Below are 22,334 nucleotides of genomic sequence, written 5' to 3'. Positions count from 1 at the left end.
TGTAGAAATCTAAAGGGATATTTCAGATTTTCCTTTCTCCTGTAGATAGTTTTTATGTTTCTTTTAACTTCACAACGTGTTATTGGTAATGCCATGTAAATTGTTAGAACTGCTGTCAACCTTGGGAAAATGTCTATCAAGATTTTTTCCATATGAGCTGTATGATTCAGAATTTTCCACAGAATAGCTTCTGCTCCACACATTTCAAGTCTTGTTTCTCCTCCAGTACCCATATATATCCATAGCCAGGCTCCATCATGCATATGAATAAGTCTCTACCACCTTTGGCCCTGCACTTTTGTAGTATGAAGGGAAGTGTTTTGGAGGAAAAATCAGTAGAAAGTGAGACCAATGTTACCTAATTGTGGTTAAAATATCTTTCCACTGCAAATTAACAAAACAAAACAAAACAAAACAAAAACCTCATATGATTTTGTGAACCCATTGCTAGGGCCCCTCCCAAGTCTTTGAAAGAAAGTAGCCCAAACAGTTTAGTGTCACAATCAACTTGCCTCTGAATACAGGTAGGTTTAGATAGGATAAGAAATAGAAGGAGTAAAGAATTAATTTCATTTCGGAACCGTATAAGGGTAAACGTGAAGTGCAGTGTAAAGTTGGATAAATAAATCATATAATTTGGCCTCAATTTTCTCTATATAACTCTATGGAACACAAAAGCAAGGAGAATATGTTAGTTATTACTTATATCTAAAGGTACATCAGAAACATCAAATAAGAAATAAATCAATACTTTAGAAATCTCCTGGTTAAAAATATCTATTCACAATTACTACTTGTAGTGGGTTAAATACTGTCCCCTCCAAATTCATGTGACATTATTTAAAGGACTATATATTGGCTAAGTGAACATAATAATAAAAAAAGAAGTAAGCTTTTTTTGCAGATTTTATTAAGGTAAGAATTGAGAGAAGACCATAGCAGATTTGGGTGGGCCCTAAGTCTAGCGCAAATGTCTTTATAAGAAAGGAAAAAGAAGACACAGATGTAGACAAGAAGGCAACATGAAGGTGGAGGCAGAGACAAGAAACTGGGACAGAAGTATGGGGCCATATCTCTCTGAGAGCTTCCAGAGGAACCCATCCTCCTGATAACCTTGATTATGGGACTTTTAGCTTCCAAAACTGAGAGAATAAATTTCTGTTGTTTCAAGCCACTCAGTTGGTGGTAATTTTTTATGGCATCACCAGGAAACTAATGTACTATCTTTACATAGAAACATCTCCCAAATGGTTACCATGACAATAGATTTGTGAATTGCATGTTTAAATGCATGCCTAAGGACCCATGGAATAAAGGGGCACCTGGGTGGCTCAGTCAGTTATGCAGATGACTCTTGATTTCAGCTCAGGTCATGATTTCAGGGTCATGATATCAAGCCTTGCATCATAGTCCGCACTGGTTGTGGAACTTACTTAGGATTCTCTCTCTCCCTCTCCCTCTGCCCCTGACCCTGTTGTCTCACACACTCTCTCTCTCTCCCAAAAAACCAAAACCAAAACCAAAACAAACAAAAAAACATGGAATAAAGGGGTTCCTCTCAGGATACAGCAAAAAATATTTCACAGAGTACTACCATGCTCTAAATTGTGTTTCCGCAGTCTCCCTAAAGCTGAGTGTGTTAAATGTTTAAGCAACTGAGATATCAAACAGGAAAAGGACTGATGTGTTATTTCTGGGGAAAGCTTACACCTCTATAAAGTAAATCCCTTTTCTATAAGCAACATTATAAAAACATTAGAATAAAATCTTATGCTTGATTTGATATTTTCTAATTTTCAAAATCTTTTAATGTGTCATAATAAATAAGTGCCAAATAACATGTTAACTGCCCATCCTGAGGAGAGAAACCAATAAAAATAGTATTTGATCACTGGATTCACCTATCTTTTTCCCCCGATAATTCTATTACTTTACTTTGCATTTCAAGATTTTAACAGTGTCTTAATAATAATTTCTGAGGTGTTAGACCTTTTTATCTGTTAGTAAGTATCTATGGCTTGTCCAACCTGCTAAATGTTAAAGTCATAGAGTGCAATGGTCGTGTCCTGTGCAATTTTTTCTTCGTTCACAATGCCCAGCATAATGTGGTGTATGTCTTAAATATATTATAGATGCTTACTACCTGGGGGCAAATTTGTTATACCAACAATAATGTTGATGTCTCCACAGAAGGGCACTCATTTTCAGAATCCCTTCAACTGTAAAGAACTACAGAGCAATCCATTTGAGAATATTTGCATTCATGTTAGTTCAAAATTAAATCTAAATGCAATTTGTTTATACAGAGTTCTATAGCTATGCAAGTGGCTTTCCTTTCATCAAGGAAAAGCTCTAGTTGGTCATATTTAACTGTGCTGGTGGAAGGCCAAGGAAAAGCTCTTCATTAACATATATTCAGTAATTACCAAAGGCACATAGACACATCTCATTTCTACTCTGCCATTATGCTCACTGGCCTGGAAAATGGGATTGGGCCAAGTGGAACTGTCCCAAGCACATGCACTGTATATTCCTGGAAGGAGAATCACACAGTGTGCTCTATGACAAGGAGTCTATGTACCTCAGCAACTCTCCCATGGCCAATTTTCACAGAGTCCCTGGTCAAAATTATCAAGATAGTCTTACCACTGTACATTTTCATTCCACTTTAAAATATCACATGTCAAAAACTAATGATGTACTATATGTTGGCTAATTGAACATAATAAACATAAAATAAAATATCATAATTATATTAAGGATGGTATTTTACAAAAGAATGCTTTTAAATTATTAAACCCATAAATATTATGAAGTAGGATTTAACCCTCTTTCTCTCATGCTACACTTTATGCATCAATCTGAGATGAAAAGAACTATGAATATTATGGATAGAAACTTTTCACACAGAAATCTTTAGTTCATTAAATAAAAATAGATAGGCAATAGAAAGCCAGCCTCAGTAAATCACTGTATGAATAAACAATAAGAAGATGTCTACAGGCTCATTATAAACTGTTTGTCTCAAACAAACTCTGGGGGCTACTGGTGGTAATGTTCCCTCCATCAGGTTTCTACTTAGTAATGAAAGTGGAACTGGACTATTGTTGTCTCTCTCCTATTGCCTCTAGGCTTCCCCTGAGTACCCTACCTTGGAGGGGGGCATTGAGGGTTGATTCTGCAGGAAAAGCATTAAGAGTAAATATGTGTTATCACTGATTCATTCCGTCAACACATATTCAGTGCTCAAGTCAGTTCATTTAGGTCAGGAAAACAAAGATAAAAAAATATCAAGCCCCTGCCCTTGAGAAGCTCACAATCTAGATAGAGGACAAGACCTAATATATATCATACATATTTTTTATGGTCTTTGTGCCATGACATGCATATGCATGGCACCATGGGAGCACAATATAGATAAACAAACAAAAGAGGCTATGATTTTACACTGTCTTAAAGGTCACAGAAGGTACAATCAAGGAGGTGAATTATTACACATATAGAGATATCTCAGATGATATGCCTAATTCAGATTTTTTAAAATGTTGCTTTCTAAAATATTCAATTTAACAGGCACAAACCTGTTGGCTATCACATTTTTTTTTAGATTTATTTATTTATTTGACAGCGAGAGAGACAGCCAGCGAGAGAGAGAACACAAGCAGGGGGAGTGGGAAAGGAAGAGAAGCAGGCTCCCACCAGAGGAGCCCGATGCAGGGCTTGATCCCAGGACCTGGGGATCACGCCCTGAGCCGAAGGCAGACGCTTAACGACTGAACCACCCAGGTGCCCCTGGCTATAACATTTTTAAAAAATTACTAGAAAAATGTTGTGACAGAATAGTGTAACATAGTCACATATATTTTGGCACGTAAATTTAGGAAGGACTTTTATTGTATTTTAGAATATAGATCTATACAGTGAAGAACGGCTGCTGTCGCTCTCCTATTTTAAGCACCAGGATGACACAGGACACAAAGACATGGTTTCAGCAAGTTCATAGTTAGTAAAGAGGTTGGGGCAGGAATTTAGGCCTTACTGTCTCTTGAGCTAGCCTGCATGGTCAAACACAGGATTCCTACTACCTGTGTTAGTCGAAAGAACTATATGTTGAAAGTTCAACACAATATTCTTGTACGATGAAAATTTTTGTCGTTGTCCCAAGCAGAGGATTTCATCACAAGAGCTAGCCAATTAAGCATTCTCCCTCTCATAAGGCTTTTGTATTCAAAAAAAAAAAGACTATGATAAATATTTTTGCTTTATCTTTCATCAGTTTAATAATTCACTTCTTTAGTCTCAGTTTAAAATCTTTTATATATCAATTGTGAATACAGAAATATAATTAAAGTCACTTTCTAGTAGGAAGACAAGTACCAGGTGATACAGAAATAAATTAGCCAATAAAAGGTCTTAGACCGGGATCCAAAAGAAAGTAATCTGAGTAGATATCTGAATATCAATTATCATTTTTTTCTAGATATAATTTAAGAACAGTAGAACGAGAATGTATGCCCTAAGAAATATATTTATGGGTCCTATCCTAAGTAGCTTACTTGCCACACAGTGTAAGAAAAAAGTGGAGTCTATCTCATTGGCTGTAGGGTTTCTGATGTTTCCTTAAAATATATATTTATCTGTTCCTCTCTTCACTGCTCAAAGATGACACCATCCTCTGAATCTCATTCAGCATAAAAATTATAATGAGTAGGTCCCAAAACTTATATATATGACTTAAAAGCAGGAAAGGGAGACTGAAAACTGAATTTGCAAAATATACTCCATGATGCAAGAAAACTCTTCTCTGCTTAAACTGAAAACCAACAGACTGTATCTAATCCATCAATTACTTTGTCTTTGTGAATTAGTTTAAAAGTAGGTGGTAAATGATCAAACACATTTTAAATATAAAGCTAGCAGAGAGTCACATGGGGTTCTTTTATGAATCAAAGTTTTCACTTCTCTATGTCCCATGTGTTACTGTAACCACTGAAGCGGCATATAGTAGGATACAGAGAGCCACTCTGCTAATCGGTCCCCACAGACCGGATGGTGCACTTTGCTGCAAAAGCAATTTTCATTTTGAACTCCAATACCCTTTAAGAGAACACCAGTGCTTCAAAAATAACCATATCATGGTTTGAGTGACTTAGAGTCTCCGTTTCAATTGCATGCACCCCCTCTCCTCCTCTGTTTCTCTCCTTCCTCCTTCCTATGCCCTTAACTTGACACCTAGAGATGAAATTCCTTTCATTTTTTCCCCCCTGAGAACTAATACTAGCAGGAGAGATATTGCTATTGGAGACATGAAGGAATATTTCTTTTCTCAATTACCTTTTCTTTAAGATTAAGATATAACCATCCAAAAGGAATGACTTTTAATCAGATATTTCTGCCTTGAGGCAGAAGAGCTTTTCTTTTGATTGGGAACCAGTTCTATGAGGAAAGTCCCCACCAAAAATCAGATAAGACCTGTTCTTACAAAAGGGAACACTGGAAGAAGTCTCAGTGTAACTTGCTGGTTCTTTCTTGGGCCTTGCTCAGTGGGTTCTAAAGAGACTTTCGATTTTTTAAAGTGAGATCTCAAAGCAGTTACCTATTGAAACTACTAATCTTTCACTACTGCTGCTGAGAAGAATACTTCCAAATGGAACTGCATGGCTCCCGCACTAGGAGATCATCCTAGAGATGAATGAAGTGCTGAAAAGAAAAAAGCCTCGTTCTCCAACTGAAGAGTAAAATTGGTGACAGGATTATTACTATTAGTGGAATATTTTCAGAATACTTCTTCAGGCTAACAGAAAAGATTTTAAAATGAAGAGAATACCTGCCAACTAAGTTTGAAATTAAAACCACAGCTAAAGTAGATATAATTAGAAATTGGGCTTTTAAATTGAAAAAGGTAAAAAAGAGAGAGAGAGAAATGAATGAGAGATTATATACAATTTTATTCACATAGCATCAGATATGATTCCCATAGGTTTTTAATTTTGGTTTATTTCTGTCAAACTTAATGAACAGAACCTATATTAACACATAGTTTTGTACCTAGTATATACCTGAAGCTTGGAGACTTTGAAATATAGATTTAGCAGATAAACAAATGGCTAAATATTCAGTGTGGTTGATTAAATGCTAGTCAGAGGTGGTCTAAATTACAGCTGTGCACACACTGAGTATAAAAATGCCAAAATATTACACACCACCAAATTCGGTTGCCTCTTGCTCAACAAGCCTTAATCAAATGGGAAAAGCTAACTTGAAGAGCTGCTTTGTGAACATGTATTTCAATAAACCATAATGTTTGTGAAACCAGAACATGGAAAAAGAAGATATCAATAAAAAGAAAATAATTCCCCATGAAAATTACCCATTTATCGTATTTCAAACACAAATTTAGTAAATATTACTGCATACTGATGCAAAATAATAAAAGCAAGCTGATAGGTAAAAAAGATCCCAGATTGTATATAGAAGCTAAAACAAAAAAATAAAACTTCAGTAACCCGTATTTGAATAGGTCTAGGTTGCCAGTTTACCTTAGCTTATTTCCATGTATAAATTGCAGGTAATTGTTTTAATAGAGAAACTCAGAATTTGAATAACATGCTTTCATTGATACAATTCAATAAAATGCCCCCCCCCCAATCAACAAAAAAACCCAAAGCACCACATTCTCATTTCTATACCTGGCACCATTAGATCTGGCACAACAAAATAATTATATAGCCCAATAGCAATTTAATTATCATCTTAGAGAATTGTTAGTAGGTCAGGGATATATTTTGCAATAACCATGTTAAAATATAGGGTAATTATTGTTTACAATAATCTGAATCTCAACAGCGTGCTATGCCCAATGTAAAATTAGTCTTTTCAGCAAAAAGGGCTTAAATATCACCACCATATCAACTGGCAAATGCAATTTCTAGTTAGCATGCTCTAGGAGAGGGTGGGAACCATAAAAGTTACCTCACAGAAGCTGCTTTAGGGAGTGGGCAGAAAAGTGTGCCTAACGTTATCAAATAGCCAAGGAATTTCACCATAATCCTCAGTAAAATAATCTGAAATTGGTGAGAAAGGAAATTGCTTTGATTACACTTCCAACTTTGAACCTCTAATTTAATAAGATGAAAAAGACATATTCAGAAGAATGGGATAAAATTTAGTATCACAAAAATCAAGATTTCATAGGAACAAAGTCATGTAAAATTCTCTGTAGCTCTTTGAAACATTAACTTTATTATATGATATACCCAGTTTGGTACAGTACAGTCTAATATAAATACATAAATATCTATGTAGTTTGACATATCTACCAAAATATGCATGGACAAATCTAAATAAAGATTTGCATTTTTGAAACAATAAGGTACTACTATTATTTGAGTTAATTCACATATGCATTTAATTCTCCAATATTGGGGTCAATAAGCTTTTCTGCAAGAAGTCATACAGTAAATCAAATATTTTGAGGTTTTCAGCCTACTTGTCTCTGACACACCTACGTAATCCTGTGTTGTAGCATGAAAGCAGTTTCTGATAATACATAAGCAAATGAGTGTGAACATGTTCCAATAAAACTTTCATTTACAAAAACTGATCAACCAATAAGCTCAATGAAGAAATAAAAAAATACATCGAGACAAATGAAAATGGAAATAAAAGATACCAAAATTTATGGGATGCAGCAAAAGCAGTTCTAAGAAGGAAGTTAATAGCAATAAATGCCTACCTCAAGAAACAAGAAAAATCTCAATTAAACAACCTAAATTTATACCTCAGGAGCTAGGGAAAAAAAAATTAAATCCATGGCTGGTAGAAGCAAGAAAATAACAAAGATCAGCAGCAGAAATAACTAAAATAGAGACTAAAAAAACAATAGAAAAGATCAAAGCAACCAAGAGCTACTTCTTTGAAAATATAAACAAAATTAAGACATCTTTAGCTAGAGTCACCAAGAAAAAAAGAAAGAAGACTTTTAAATAGGTTCAAATAAATAAAATCAGAAATGAAAAAGAATTCACAACTGGTACCACAGATATACAAAGAATCGTAAGAGCAATTATACACCAACAGATTGAACAACCTAGAAGAAGTGGATGAATTCTGAGAAGCATACAACCTTCCCAGACTAAAGCATGAACAAACAGAGAATCTGCACAGACCAATTACTAGTAAAAAATAAAGCTTAAATCAGGAATTTTAAAAACACCTTATAAACCAAAGTCTAGGATGATGTCTGCATTGGTGAAGTCCACCAGATGTTCAAAGATTAATACCAATCCTTCCCAAACTCTTCCAAAAAACAGAAATGGGAACACCTTTAAACTTATTTTATAAGGTCGGTATTACTGTGGTACCAAAACCATATAAGGATACAACAAGAAAAAAAAAAAAAAAAGATTACAGGATGATATCCTTGATGAACATAGATGTAAAAATCCTCAACAAAATATTAGCAAACTGAATGCAACAATACATTAAAAGGATAATACACTATGATCAGGTGGGATTTATTCTAGGGATTCAAGAATGCTTCAGCATCCACGAATCAATAAATGTGATACGCCATATTATCAAAATGTATAAAAATCTTATGATCATATCAGTAAATAAAAAATGCATTTGGCAACATTCAATATCCATTCATGATAAAGACTTTCGACAAAGTGTGTATAGAGGGATTGTACCTCAACATAATAAAGCCATATATGACAAGCCCCCAGCTGACATCGTACTCAATGGTAATAAGTTGAAAGCTTTTCCTCTAAGATCACAAACAAGACAAGGATGCCCATTCTTACCTCCCATGTTCAATTAGTATTGGACATCCTAGCCAGAGAAATAATGCAAGAAAAAAAAATTATCCAAATTGGAAAGGAAAAAGTAAAACTGTTACTATTTGGAAATGACATGATACTATATAGAGAAGACCCTGAAGACTCCACCCAAAAACTGTGAAAGCTAATAAATGAATTTAGTAAAGCTACAGGAATGTGCTGCATATAAAGCCATAGAAAAAGTAAAGTTATAGAATATAGTAAAGCTATAGAATGTGTTGCACTTCTATACACTAATAATGAACTATTAAAAAGAGAATTTAACAAAATAATCTCATATATAATTACATCAAAAGCAATAAGATAACTAAGAATAAATTTAACCAAGGAGGTGAAAGACTTGTACACTGAAAACTGTAAGACTGTAAGATGAAAGAAACTGAAGAAAACACAAATAAATGGAGAGATATGCCATGCTCATGAATTTGAAGAATTAATATTGTTAAAATGCCCACATTACCCAAAAACACCTACAGATTTAATGTAATCCCTATCAAAATTCCAATGGCATTTTTCATAGAAATAGAATAAACAATTATAAAATTTGTATGGAGCCACAAAAGATCTCAAATAGTCAATCTTGAGAATAAAGAACAAAGCTAGAGGCATAATGCTTTCATGTAATCAAAACATTATGGTGTTGGTTGGGCTGCCTGGGTGACTTACTCAGTTAGGCATCCAACTCTTGATTTCAGCTCAGGTCATGATCTTGGGGTCCTGAGATCAAGTCCTGCATCAAGCCCCATCTCTTTCTCTTCCCCTTTTCACCTCCCCCCTGATCTTGTGCTCTAAGACAAACAAACAAACAAACAAACAAAAATCCATTATGGTATCAGCATAAAAACAAACACATAGATCAACACATATGACTCCCTATTCTGTTTTCAGAATAGGGAGTCATATGTGGTCAATTAACTTATGACAAAAAATCCATGATATACAATAGGGAAAAGACAGTCTCTTCAATAAATGGCACTGGGAAAACTGGGCAGCAACATTCAAAAGAATGAAACTCAACCACTATTTTATACCATACACAAACCTTAACTTGGATTAAAAACGTACATGTAAGACATGAAACTGTAAACCTACTGGAAGAAAACATAGGGGGAAACTCATTTACATTGATCTCAGCAATAAGTCGTTGGACTTGACACCAAAAGCAAAGGCAACAAAAGCAAAAATAAATAAGTGGGGCTACATCAAACCAAAAAGCTTCTGCACAGCAAAGAAAATCATAAACAAAATGAAAAGGAAATCTATTAAATGAAAGAAATATTTTCAAATGATATATCTGATAAGAGGTTAGTATCCAAAATATATAAAGAATTCATACAATTCATTAACAAAATAATAAAAATAATAATCTTAGTAAAAATAAGTAGAGGATCTGAATAGATATTTTTCCAAAGAAGATATACAGATGGGCAACAGGTACATGAAAGGGTGTTCAACATCACTAATTGTCAGTGAAATGCACATCAAAACCACAATAAGATATCACTTCACATCTGTTAGAATGGCTGCTATCAAAAAGACAAGCAATAACAAGCATTGGTGAGGATGTGGAGAAAAGGGAACCCTTGTGTACTGTTGGTGGAATGTAAGTTGGTACAGTTGCTATGGCAAACATTATGGAGACTCTTCAAAAAGTTAAATGTAGAACTACCATATGATGCAGCAATTACAGTTCTAGGTATTTATCTGAAGACTATGAAACACTAACACAAAAGGTATATGCACCCCTATGTTCATTGCAACATTATTTACAATAGCCAAGACATGGAAGCAACCAAAATGTCCATCAATGAATGAATGAATGGATTACAAAAATGAATGAATGGATTATATATATATATAATATATATATTATATATATGTATATATATAATATATATATTATATATATATGGATATATATACATAAAATATATATTATATATATACACACACACATACATAATATTGTATTGTACAGTATAATATATAATACAATAGATAAAATGGGTTGTCACTCAGCCATAAAAAAGAAAGCATCTTGCCATTTGCGACCATATGGATGGACCTTGAGGGCACTATGCTAAGTGAAATAAGACAGAGAAAGACAAATACTATATGACCTCACATGTGAAATCTTAAAACAAATAAAACAAAACAAACAAAACAACAAATGAATAAAAACAACCAGTGTTACAGAGAACAGATTGGTGGTTGCTAGAGTAAAGAATGAGGGCTGGGTGAAATGGGTGAAGGGAGTCAATGGGTAAAAAATTCCAGCTATAAAATAAGTCTAGGATATATAATATACAGCATGGCAACTGCAATTAATAACAATGTTTTGTATATTTGAAAGTTGCTAAGAGGAAATCTTAAAAGTTCTCCTCACAAGAAAAATAAATTCTGTAACTGTGTATGGAAGCAGATGTTAACTAGACTTTATGCTGATCATTTTGCAACATACCAAATTATGTTGTACACCAGAAACTAACATAGTGTGTGTCAATTACACCTTAACTTTTAAAAATAAATTAATTTTTTTTAAAAGTAACTACAATTAAAAAAAAAAACCTTTTTTACAAAAACAGGTGACAGGCCAGATTTGATCCCTGGGCCATAGCTTTCCAAGCCCTGTTCTGTTTCCATAGCTAAAAGGGTTGCTTAGTTGAAAAAAGGTCCTGTAAAGTATTGTAAATTATTCATGGCATATTTTGATCCTTTTTTAAATTGAGCTAGCATTTCTGAAAGAAACACCAGAGGTCCATTAAAATAATCCTAAAAAGGTGCAGGATGGTAGGTGGGAGGGGGATGGGCTAAATAGGTGATGGATATTAAGGAAGGTACTTGTGATGAGCACTGGGTGTTATATGCAAGTGAAGAATCACTAAATTCTCCTGAAACCAATATTTACTATATGTCAACTAACTAGAATTTAAATAAAAACTTGAATTAAAAAAAAAGAATCCTAGAGAGCTTAACTTCTTGTCTTAAATCTTTCACTCAGAGAAGAAATTAGTTCAATTTATCTAATTCTATTGACCTTTCTGTGTTTGACGGTCTTAAAAAAGATTTAAACACCCATTTAACAAGTCATTAGCACTTCTGCTTTTGCAATAATTAAAAGTATTTAAAATGTGGGAAAAAATAAAAATGGATGTGGTTAAAAAGCCTTCCTGTTACCTAATGTATATGATTAACACTGGAAAATCAACATAAACAAGCATTCAAAAAAGAGAGCAAAAATGCCCAGAAAACTATGGGGATCTGTCAGCATATCACTGCATGAATTTCTATAGTTCAAAAAAGTCACTTGCCTTTTTAATGTTACTGCAATTTAGCTGTGCAGGTGGAAATTATACTGACTACTCACCCACCTAAATTTACCCCTGCCATTTACCCATATTCCCAGAAAACATGATGCCAGGGAGAAATCAAAGGCTAAAATAGGACAGTAGAACAACGAACATGCTCTCTGACAGGTATGCTCCATTCACACCTTCAGAATGTATAAGACTGGAATGTAGCTCTAGCCATGCATGTTCACACACATTTACGTGTGAGGCAAGCCAGCTGATTTGCATGACCCACATCCATTAAGAGCATACAGATACAGTATCAACTGACATTTGAGTCTTGCAATACATATAGTTTAGATTTTTAGCCATTAGAAATTACTTGTGAGTTTAATTATATGTACTCAATTTGATTCAATGTGATGATTAGATGAAGTACTTGGAGATAGCTATGACAATACAAATAAACATGGGCCCAGAAATTTCAAATTTTTGTCTTATTACCATAACAAGATTCAAGGAACCAGAGTCACAAATTCTAATGTCCAAGACCAGTTTCTCTCTGACTCATGGAAGCGTTTTGGACGTAATGTCACATTTTTATATATGCTCAACCAAATTCTGATGGTTCACTAATTCATCACTTACTCCTTGCTTTGTCTTCCACCTCTGTGGCATGGGCCCTCATTTCTTTATCTGTAACTTGGTATCATAACACCAAGTGTCTCTAAGGAGCACATCAAAAAAATGCGATACAGTTTTTTTTGTTTCCTCTTCAGGTTGTTTTGTTGTTGTTGTTATTGTTTGCTTTTTAGTTTAGTGACAATAGCATAGAGATTAAGGCATATTCTTTATCAGAAATTCCCTAAAGTGACTGAGGAGTTGGTCATTTGCTCCTCCCATTGAGAAGTATGTAAGGAGACTTCCTTTGAATCTGGGCTCTATTGTGACTACTCTTACTAATAGTGAATAGCAAAAATGGCACTATGTCAGTTCTGGCCTAACTTGTTTTTTGTGTTTTTTTTTTTTTTAAGATTTTATTTATTTATTTGACAGAGAGAGACACAGCCAGCGAGAGAGGGAACACAAGCAGGGGGAGTGGGAGAGGAAGAAGCAGGCTCCCAGCAGAGCAGGGAGACCGATGCAGGGCTGGATCCCAGGACCCTGGGATCACACTCTGAGCTGAAGGCAGATGCTTAACGACTTAGCCACCCAGGCGCCCCAGTTCTGGCCTAAACTTGAAGAGGACTTGAGCTTTCCCCTTTTCTTTCTCTTGAAATATTTGCTCTTGGAGCCCTAAATAACAGGTAAGAAGTTTGATATCCCTGAGGCTGTCATGTTTTGAGGAAGCTCAAGTTAGCCATTTGGACAGGCTTTGGGAAGGAGGGAAAGAAGAAAGGTAGAAAAGAAGGAGGGAGGAAAGGGCAAGAGAACAGAGTGAATAGTCATTCCAGCTGAGACCCTAGCATTGTAGAGCAGAGACTAGCATCCACACTGTGTCTTGTTCAATACCTTGCCCCAGATAATTAATAAAATTTTTTCTATTATTATAAACCATTTTAAGCCAGTGAGTTTTGCAGCAGTTTGCTATGTAGCAACTAATAACCAGAATTCTCTCTATATTCCAGTATCCTATTTATTTCTTTGAGCAGTTATTATAATATGTGATTAATATTTTAAAATCTGTTTATTTATTTATCTAGTGCCTATTTGTTCATAGAATGGGGAAAGCTATGAAGGCAGAAGCACTACCTAATTCTGACTTTCAGCACTGTTTCGATGCCTGACAAGTTAATACCTGTTAAAAGAAGCAAGAAAGGGAGGTGGTCGTTAATAATATAAGCTCTTTCTCGTTATTCCATCATTTTACCATGCTTGTTACTCAAATGACGCTCAGGTTGATAGAAAATAGGTTAGAAAATATTTTTTTTTATATTTGATCTTTTTCTAAATTATGTTGATAGTACTTTCGTCTGCAACTTTCAGAATATCTATTTTGAAAATGATTCCAAAAGCTCTCAGAATTTTATTTTATGGTTACAAATTCAAAGGTTTCTCACAATATCTGTAATATGTTCATACTTCTTAAAATTAATTTTCCAAAATCACAAAGCAACATCATAGTCTCTGTGATTAAAAATCATCACTATGAGTTATGCATTCCTTCTAAAATGATATTTTTACAATTCTCAAGGAACCTTCCTTTTCTTTAGTGCTCTCTCTTGTTTTAATAAGTGGGAATCAGAACCACTTCCCAACAGACTTTTCCTGATAAAACCCTATTCCTTTTATCTCACAAATATGAACTCCACATTTAGATTTGGAATTCTTCCGGGTACACTTTAGGAATAATACTATCAAATGTTTAAGGAGAGTGCTGCCAGGTTGATACATATCTACCAAGTCAAGAGAAGCAGAGGCCAGATGCTCTAAAAGTTTTGCTCAGATAAATCTCCTCCTGAGGTTATACAGCAAACTTAAGAGTCCTTTTCTTTTTATAAGAATTGAGATTAACTAACTCCGCATTACCATTTTTTTAAGAGACTTATGCTTAAGGCAGAAACTTTAGAATGGGAAAAGCAGAGCTTCACCCAGGTTTTATCCCATTCAACCTCAGTATTCTCCAAAACCCTTGATTTACCTACCTGTTCATAAGGCAAATCTAAGATGACGGTAATCAATAATGTCAAAAAAAGTATTAGTGGTCCAATGCCTAGCCATTTATAAAATTTGTCTCAACATTCAAGAAACATTTCCATAACTGGTCACAACCAAATTTTGTGACCCACATATTTCATCACCATATTCCTATATCTCATTTTTCAAGAAGCTGAAAATATGCAACTGTTCTTGGAACACTGGAAATATTTGTATGCCTTTGACCCTGATACTCCTTTATTTAGAAATGCTCTATATGTCCAACAAGAAATATTTAAATATATTACATATTATATAAATAAATGATAAATATTTATCATTTGACATCCAACTCATATGCTTCCTTCCCCATGAAGCCTTGTCTCATTACCTTAATGAGAAGTATTTTGTCCCTTCTCAGAACTCTGGCTCCATTTTTTTTTACTATGCTATTGTTATTCTTATCAAGCCTCTGCTTTTATTGTAATTAATTAAATCATCTTATTTCCTTATTTTGCAAGTAAATTATAATCTCCTTGAGCAAAGGGTCTTTTTTTTTTTTCTGTCACATTTATGTTTCACACAATAAACAGCACACAATATGCAATAAGACACACCCAATAAAGGCGTGGTATGTAAGTAAATGGATTTGGTAAGATTTCTCACACTGTCCAAGGTACTAGACTACTTATGTTTTGTCAGACACTAAATGAATTTATTATCACAGTGTTTAAAATAAATCAGATTATCAGTTTGGTTTAAATCACCCAATAAGGAGCTAAAATAATGAAACACAGGTCAGATATATTCTTATGGGAAGCAGAAGGAATCAAGCATGGCCAAAAGAGTAGGAAATGGACCTCAATCAAGGTGGTATGCATTAATGAAGTGCACAATAGAAGACACTGAAACTTTTTTTAAAAGTAGTATAATAACATCTCCACTTTATCCAGAGAAATTTTTTTAAAGGCAAGGCGAGGTTTCCAAGAAAAAAAAAAATTCCTAAAGCAAGATTACATTTGAGAAAACTGATGAGAACACTGTATGTGTAGATCACCAGAGTTAAATTTTCTGAATGTATAATTATATTTGTCAATTTAACTGAACTGCAATAACATATAAAAAATAGGTATCAATTGGTAACATAAATGAAAGGATTTTACCTTTTTTGCAATGTTTAATCATAAATATAAATATACATATATATTTATATTTGTGTGTATATACACACACATATACACATACTTTGCCAAAAAGGTACTGAATTTGATTCTGACATATAGCTACAGTATCTGGATCATTTTAAAAATAAAAAAATATATATAGTAATCACGGAGTGGTGTACATGGAATTGTTGGATCACTGTATTGTACATCTGAAACTAATATAACACTGTATGCTAACTATACTGGAATTAAAAAAAAGATTATAAAGTAAGAAAAAAAAAAAAACTTTTTTCGGTTAAACCACAAGGAATACATGAGCTGATGATGGGCCAGCTTGCAGTCATCACCATAAATGACACTGATAATTTAAGTTTTAAAATTTGATTCACTACCCTATAATATCATGAGATCATTTTTTTTTTGCTTGGGTATAAATAATTGTAAATTTTTAGAATTATAGATTAATATTTTCCACTTCTCTATATGAAGCTAAGCTAAAAATCTATTGAACTTAGAATTTATTATTTCTTTCAAAAATATAAAATGAGATTATTTGAAAATAATATTTTTATTTACAACTCAGCTGTCAAAATATATATGCTTTTTAAATCATTAAATAAAGGTCTCAAACATAAAAACTATACATTTGACTTACTTGGCAAATTAAGAAGGCCTACATGTATTATACAAATGTGTACATTGCTTATTGAAATATTTACACATATTCGCTGAACAGTGAGGACTCTTATTACAACTTTACGTATGTGGATTTCCTAACTGACACAGTATTCCTTCATGGTATTCCTTTACCTTTTCTGGAAAGAAAAAGAAAAACATGACTCTCCACTCCAGATTCGTTGTCCAGGGGCTGACATTATAGAAATGTGAGCAAGTTTTATTTTTAGTATTAGTTTTTTACCTAGTTGCAAGACTATCATATGACATATTAAACTATGTTTTTATTATCCAGTTGGTGGTCTTGTAATCATACCTAATCTTACAGTTATCTCTCAGTCTTTCATAAAATATATAGCAAATCTCTAATGCTACATATTTGATACATAGAGTTTTTGAATTCTGACTGAGGTTCAAAACGTTTGCAAAAGCAAACACACAGAGGTGCATTGTGAAATAGTGGCTTAAGAAGAGTCCAGATAGTAGCAAACACCCTATATAGCAGTAAGTATGAATCAACCATTGACCCATATGCTTTTACATTCTTCCAATGTCCTTAAAATAACTTTAACAGGTCAGTAATATTATTATTCATATTTTAAAGATGAGGAAATGAAGCATGAAAAAGTGAACTAACTTGTCAGAATTGTATAACTAGTAAATGGTGGAGGCAGGATTTAAACCTAAGAAATGTGGTTCCAGGGTCTCTATAATTAATCAAAGCATTATTCTCTCAAATTATTTCATCACATACAAAAGATTATCTTTACGCCAAGTATCTTGACTTTGACTGTTTCTTATTCATGTGTCTACCCATGGTTGAGCAGAGCCCTTAGAACATAGCAGCCATTCAAAAAGGATTTTTACTCGAACTAAGAAATTAAGGGAAGATGCCAATTTAGGTATCTCTTCCCTCATAAAAAGCATATTAATATCTGGAAAGCAGAATCAAAACAAATCATCACAAATTTGAAAAACCAGGGCAATGAACTGTTTTTATTCCAAATTCAACAAGAGACTAAGCTGGAATGCCTTTTGGAATGTAGATGGGTACTTTAAGCAAAAATAGATGAGGTAATTAAACACCCATGTAGGACATATGGCTTGGAGATAGCTTTCCCCTGGAAACTAGTCATTCACAAAGGGAAGGGAGGATAGGGAGAAAGGTTTCTGAGAATATGCACATGGATCATGGCCAATAGCACACATGAGGAGCCTTCATTCTTAAAAGTAAAGAAACCTCATAATTATTCATACCTGAGATCACCCAGAGCCAAAATTTCCCCTGTGATCAGGTGAATAACTCATTGCTCAGAGGAAAATCACTATGGAACACAGATGATTTTTTTCCTCTTCTGATTACAGTTCAAAACCTTCTCTTTTTCAGGCACTTTACCCCTAATTTTTGTTTTCAGTATTTAATTTAATTTCTTAGAAAAGCTATGTCATAAGCCATCTGATGACTTTGTAAATGCAAAGAGCCAATGTTGTGGAACAGACAATCTAATGACATAGTGTTTAGTGTTCCCTAAAGCAGGAGACAGATGAAGAGAAACGGTGAACCAGCAACCTTAGCATAATTAAGACAAGCTTGAGTGCTTGCCATGGTGCCATTACATTAATCTCACATCAGTGGCACCTGGCTAAAATTTATGAGATATGTAAAAGGGGCCTTTCCAACTGACCTTGATAAGGCAGAGTTATTTATCACGTGAGAGAATAGTCAGCAAGCAAGGGGGAATGAGGTATATTAGAAGTAAGTTGGCAGGCAGATTTAAGGGCAGTGGGCTGCAATACACTTGACTAAAAAGATCAAGAGAAGTATTTCCAGTACTCTGAACCTCAAGCACCCTTGATAAGTAAAACATAAAATCATACATCATGTTAATAAGCAATAGATATGAGAAGGGTAGCAGTAAATGCCAAGTTTTAAACTGATGCCAGTTTATGCATTTAATATTTTTAATGTATGTTTATTGAACTAATGAGACTTTGTGACCACAATGGATCCCAAATGATCTCACCCCCAAATAAATAAGCAAAACATATTCATTGTGAGCTCCTTGATGGCATGGTCTCATTTTATTCCTCATTGCTTTTCCAGGGCCTAATGCAAAGTCTAAAATATTTTGGTCCCAATAAGTCACCATATCTTTTTACGGACCGCTGCTTTCTTTTCTTGAGGTCTTGGTTCATCCATCCCCTCTACCGAGAGGTCTTCCCTGGTCACCTCATCAAAGACTTACCACTATGTGGAAGTTTGTTGAGTATTACCTATATGCTTATTACTTGCTTTCCCTCCCTAGTCTCAAGGTCCCTTGTCTTTCCTGTTCACTTCATATGCCAACATAGACCCAATACCTAGAACAAAACACGGTAGGTGTTTAATAAATATATATCAATGGATGAAAGAACAGTTGCTTATTGAATGAATTGTACAAATTAATGAACAGAGGAGAAATGGCTATGATGCTTCAAAATATATTTTGGAAAATACATACTTTTATTCTACATCATTGTTCTATCAGTAGTGACAAACTGAAAAATCTGATAATGATTATTCTTCACTAAGGACTTCATTGTGATAAAATTAGTAACATAATAATCCATTCTTGATCATTCATTTTTAAAAATCTCAGACCTTTTCAGCAGTTGCCATCAATGTTGTTAAATATGACAAGCCTTCTTAGGTCATTACCAGTTTTTACTTCAAACATTGCTATAAGAAATATGGAGGGGAACAAAGTGAAATTTTTTCTATTCTACTCCTATATAAATCTACCACATAAAATAGTAGTACTACAATCTATAGAAATTTCCAAAATGGAAGTGACATTTTATTTCTGTTCATGGGCCAACTAGTCAGTACAAGGGTCCTTTATCTTATTTTTGTGTAATGGACTATTTGAAGATTTCTTTTTAACTTTATCAAATATAATTGAATTTATACTTCTACTAAAATGGAGATGGATGGATACAATTCATCTTTATACAATGAAAGCCTTATGGACTTTTCAGTGAGGGGGAAAAGCAGCACAGCTTTAGAGTTTTACATAGAAAAACCACATTGGGTCAAGTAGACCTTACTGATTTTAGGCCACAATAGTAACAAAATGGCTTTGTACATTTAAATTCTGCTTCTTTATCATTTCACATTTGACAACTTTTCTATGCAAAAGCACAACCTAACTGAACTCAGCAAATCATACAGAATAATTTTTCTACTCTTTTACTATACCTTAAAATGAAAGAATTGACATTTAGGCACATTTGGCAGTTGTTACTTTACAATGGAAGTAAAAAGCAGCAATATTTACATTTTAAAAAGTCCAAGTTAATAAAATTAATATATTGATATTTGAAGAAAAGTATTAACTTGCCTCACTTCCTAGTATAAATGTTCACTTTAAAAACCAATTAACATTTACACTCATACAGAAAATTAATCACTTATATTATTTGTTTGGATTCTGGAGCTCTATTCTGGACCTATGTCAGAGATATAGGTCCCAGCTTTGTCACTGAATTACTTTGTAACCAAGCTTACAATCACTTTAGCTTTTGGAATTCATTTCCCCTTGTTGTACTTCAGTGATTATAAATGTAACTATACTTCAGTGATCATAAAAATTTTGGATGCTTTCTTTTGCATATACATTGTAGATTATAAAATTCACGCCTTTGTGATACACTTAATTTTTAAATTAAGTATATCAGAACAATTAAGCATAGCTCACTTAGTGTGAATTTGTGTACATTTTAATGCAACATAACTTGATGAATTATTAAATAAATATTTTGTCAGTAATAAGTTGTAAGGGTAGAAAAGAGTGGGATAATAAAATTTTCTCTACATTCAATGTCACCACTTGAACTGAGTTTCTTTTGCTTTCTAGAACTTTTGCTGATAATAATTTAAAGATCTATAAAATATCAGATGTAACATTTGCTGCCAAACTTGCTTAAGTCTTTCAGCTCTCCATTTAAATGTATATATTTGGATTATTAAAATTCAATAAGGAAAATATTAAAGCTTCATGCAAATAATAGAATGTTGCTGATTTCTATTTGTGATGGGAATGTTGAGAGAGGATGAAAGGGGACATACAGTTTATATTTCATAATTCTGTAACTTAATGATCCTATTTTATTAAAGAAAATCAGCTGCACATTTATCTCATAATTATCATCATCAAAGCAGTAAGTGTTCATAATGATTCAAAGGCTAATTCTATGACCATCTTATTGCTGTTCATCCTCATCCTATCAATTTTTCTCTAATTCTTCTTCACATTAATTTGATGAGATAACTTTTGTTTTTCTAATTAATCAAAGCATGTATGGGATCATCCTCCCTCGACAAATATGCAATGTAAGAGGCTTACTTTTCTTTCAAAAGTTGGTGAAATTCAATCATTTTTACTGTTTGTGTTGAAATGCAAACTTTTTCCTTTAAAATTAAATTGGAGTCTCATGAATGTACAGGTCATTAGTTTCTAGAGAGAGTACTTAAATTAAGGACAATACTTTAATCTAGGAAAGGGTATAAAAAGTCCTTGCATGAATAGGCTAAAAATGCTTAATTGCAAAAGAGAAATGTGATTATATTCTAAAATTTTGGAAAAGAATTACTTCTCCTAACAGGACTTATTCATTTTTAACAAAGATCAAACGACATTAAAATAATTTTGGTCTCTGTAATTGAATTACAATGGAAAGAAATTTTCTTTAAATAGAACTTGAAAATCTGCCTCAGAAGATAGAAAACAGATTGTTTGAAAATAAAATAAGGTCCTAAATCAATGTGTGATGCCAACACAGACTGAATAAACAATGAAAGGTATACCTCATTACTTGCTTAAATACTAGGCACCCAGTTTGCTTTCACAAACGTAGTGATTGGTGGATATACAGCCAATTTTTACTAGGAGCACATGTTCATTAATTTGTCCCTATAGCAAACCAACATATTTCTAAGGCAAGACATGAAAATCAGTTCTGTCAAAAAACAGGTCCCTTATAGCAGGGCACCTGGCGTCCCCTTGGAATGGTTAATTTACCATAAATGTGAGGGAAAGAAACCAAAAACGTTTAACACATGCTGGAAGTTTAATGAAGAATGAAGTGATTCATAAATAGTTTTCCCCAATGATAAGTGTGAAAAAGTCAATATTCAATATCAGAAATTTTTAATAATAAATTAGGCCAAGGTTTGACCACTTCTTAAACTTAAAAGCAGTTGTTCCTAAACATGTCTTAAATATCTCCTATATTATATATATATATATATATATTTTTTTTTTTTTCCTGAAGTGAGCAACATTTTCCATCTGGAACGTCGTAGTCAGATAACTTTATTCATCCCAGAGTCAACTCCAGACCAATGCAATTAGATGTTAGAAAGAAGCAAAGCACAGTGGAGAAACATGCAGAACATGGAACGAAAGCATACTGAATGGAATTAAACTGAAAGATGGACTAAAGACTTAGAAACTGTTAAAATGAGGAGGATCCTGGAAATCTACTCATCCAAAGCTTTCATTTCAGGTATCAGAAACTGCGGCCACAGAAGGTATGCTTCTCAATGATCGAAAGAATGAACACAGGTCAGTGGACTTGTCACCGCCAGTTCTGTATCCTAAACTTGTTTGACACTAGAACAATGAAATGGGGGAGGATGGTAATGAAAAATGGGGAAAAAATCACATTCTTTTAGGAATTAC

This window comes from Ursus maritimus, unplaced genomic scaffold (assembly GCF_017311325.1).
Source record: "Ursus maritimus isolate PB19 unplaced genomic scaffold, ASM1731132v1 scaffold_1, whole genome shotgun sequence".
NCBI lineage: Eukaryota > Metazoa > Chordata > Mammalia > Carnivora > Ursidae > Ursus > Ursus maritimus.
The sequence above is the reverse complement of the archived record's forward strand: the minus strand, read 5'-3'. Positions refer to the sequence as shown.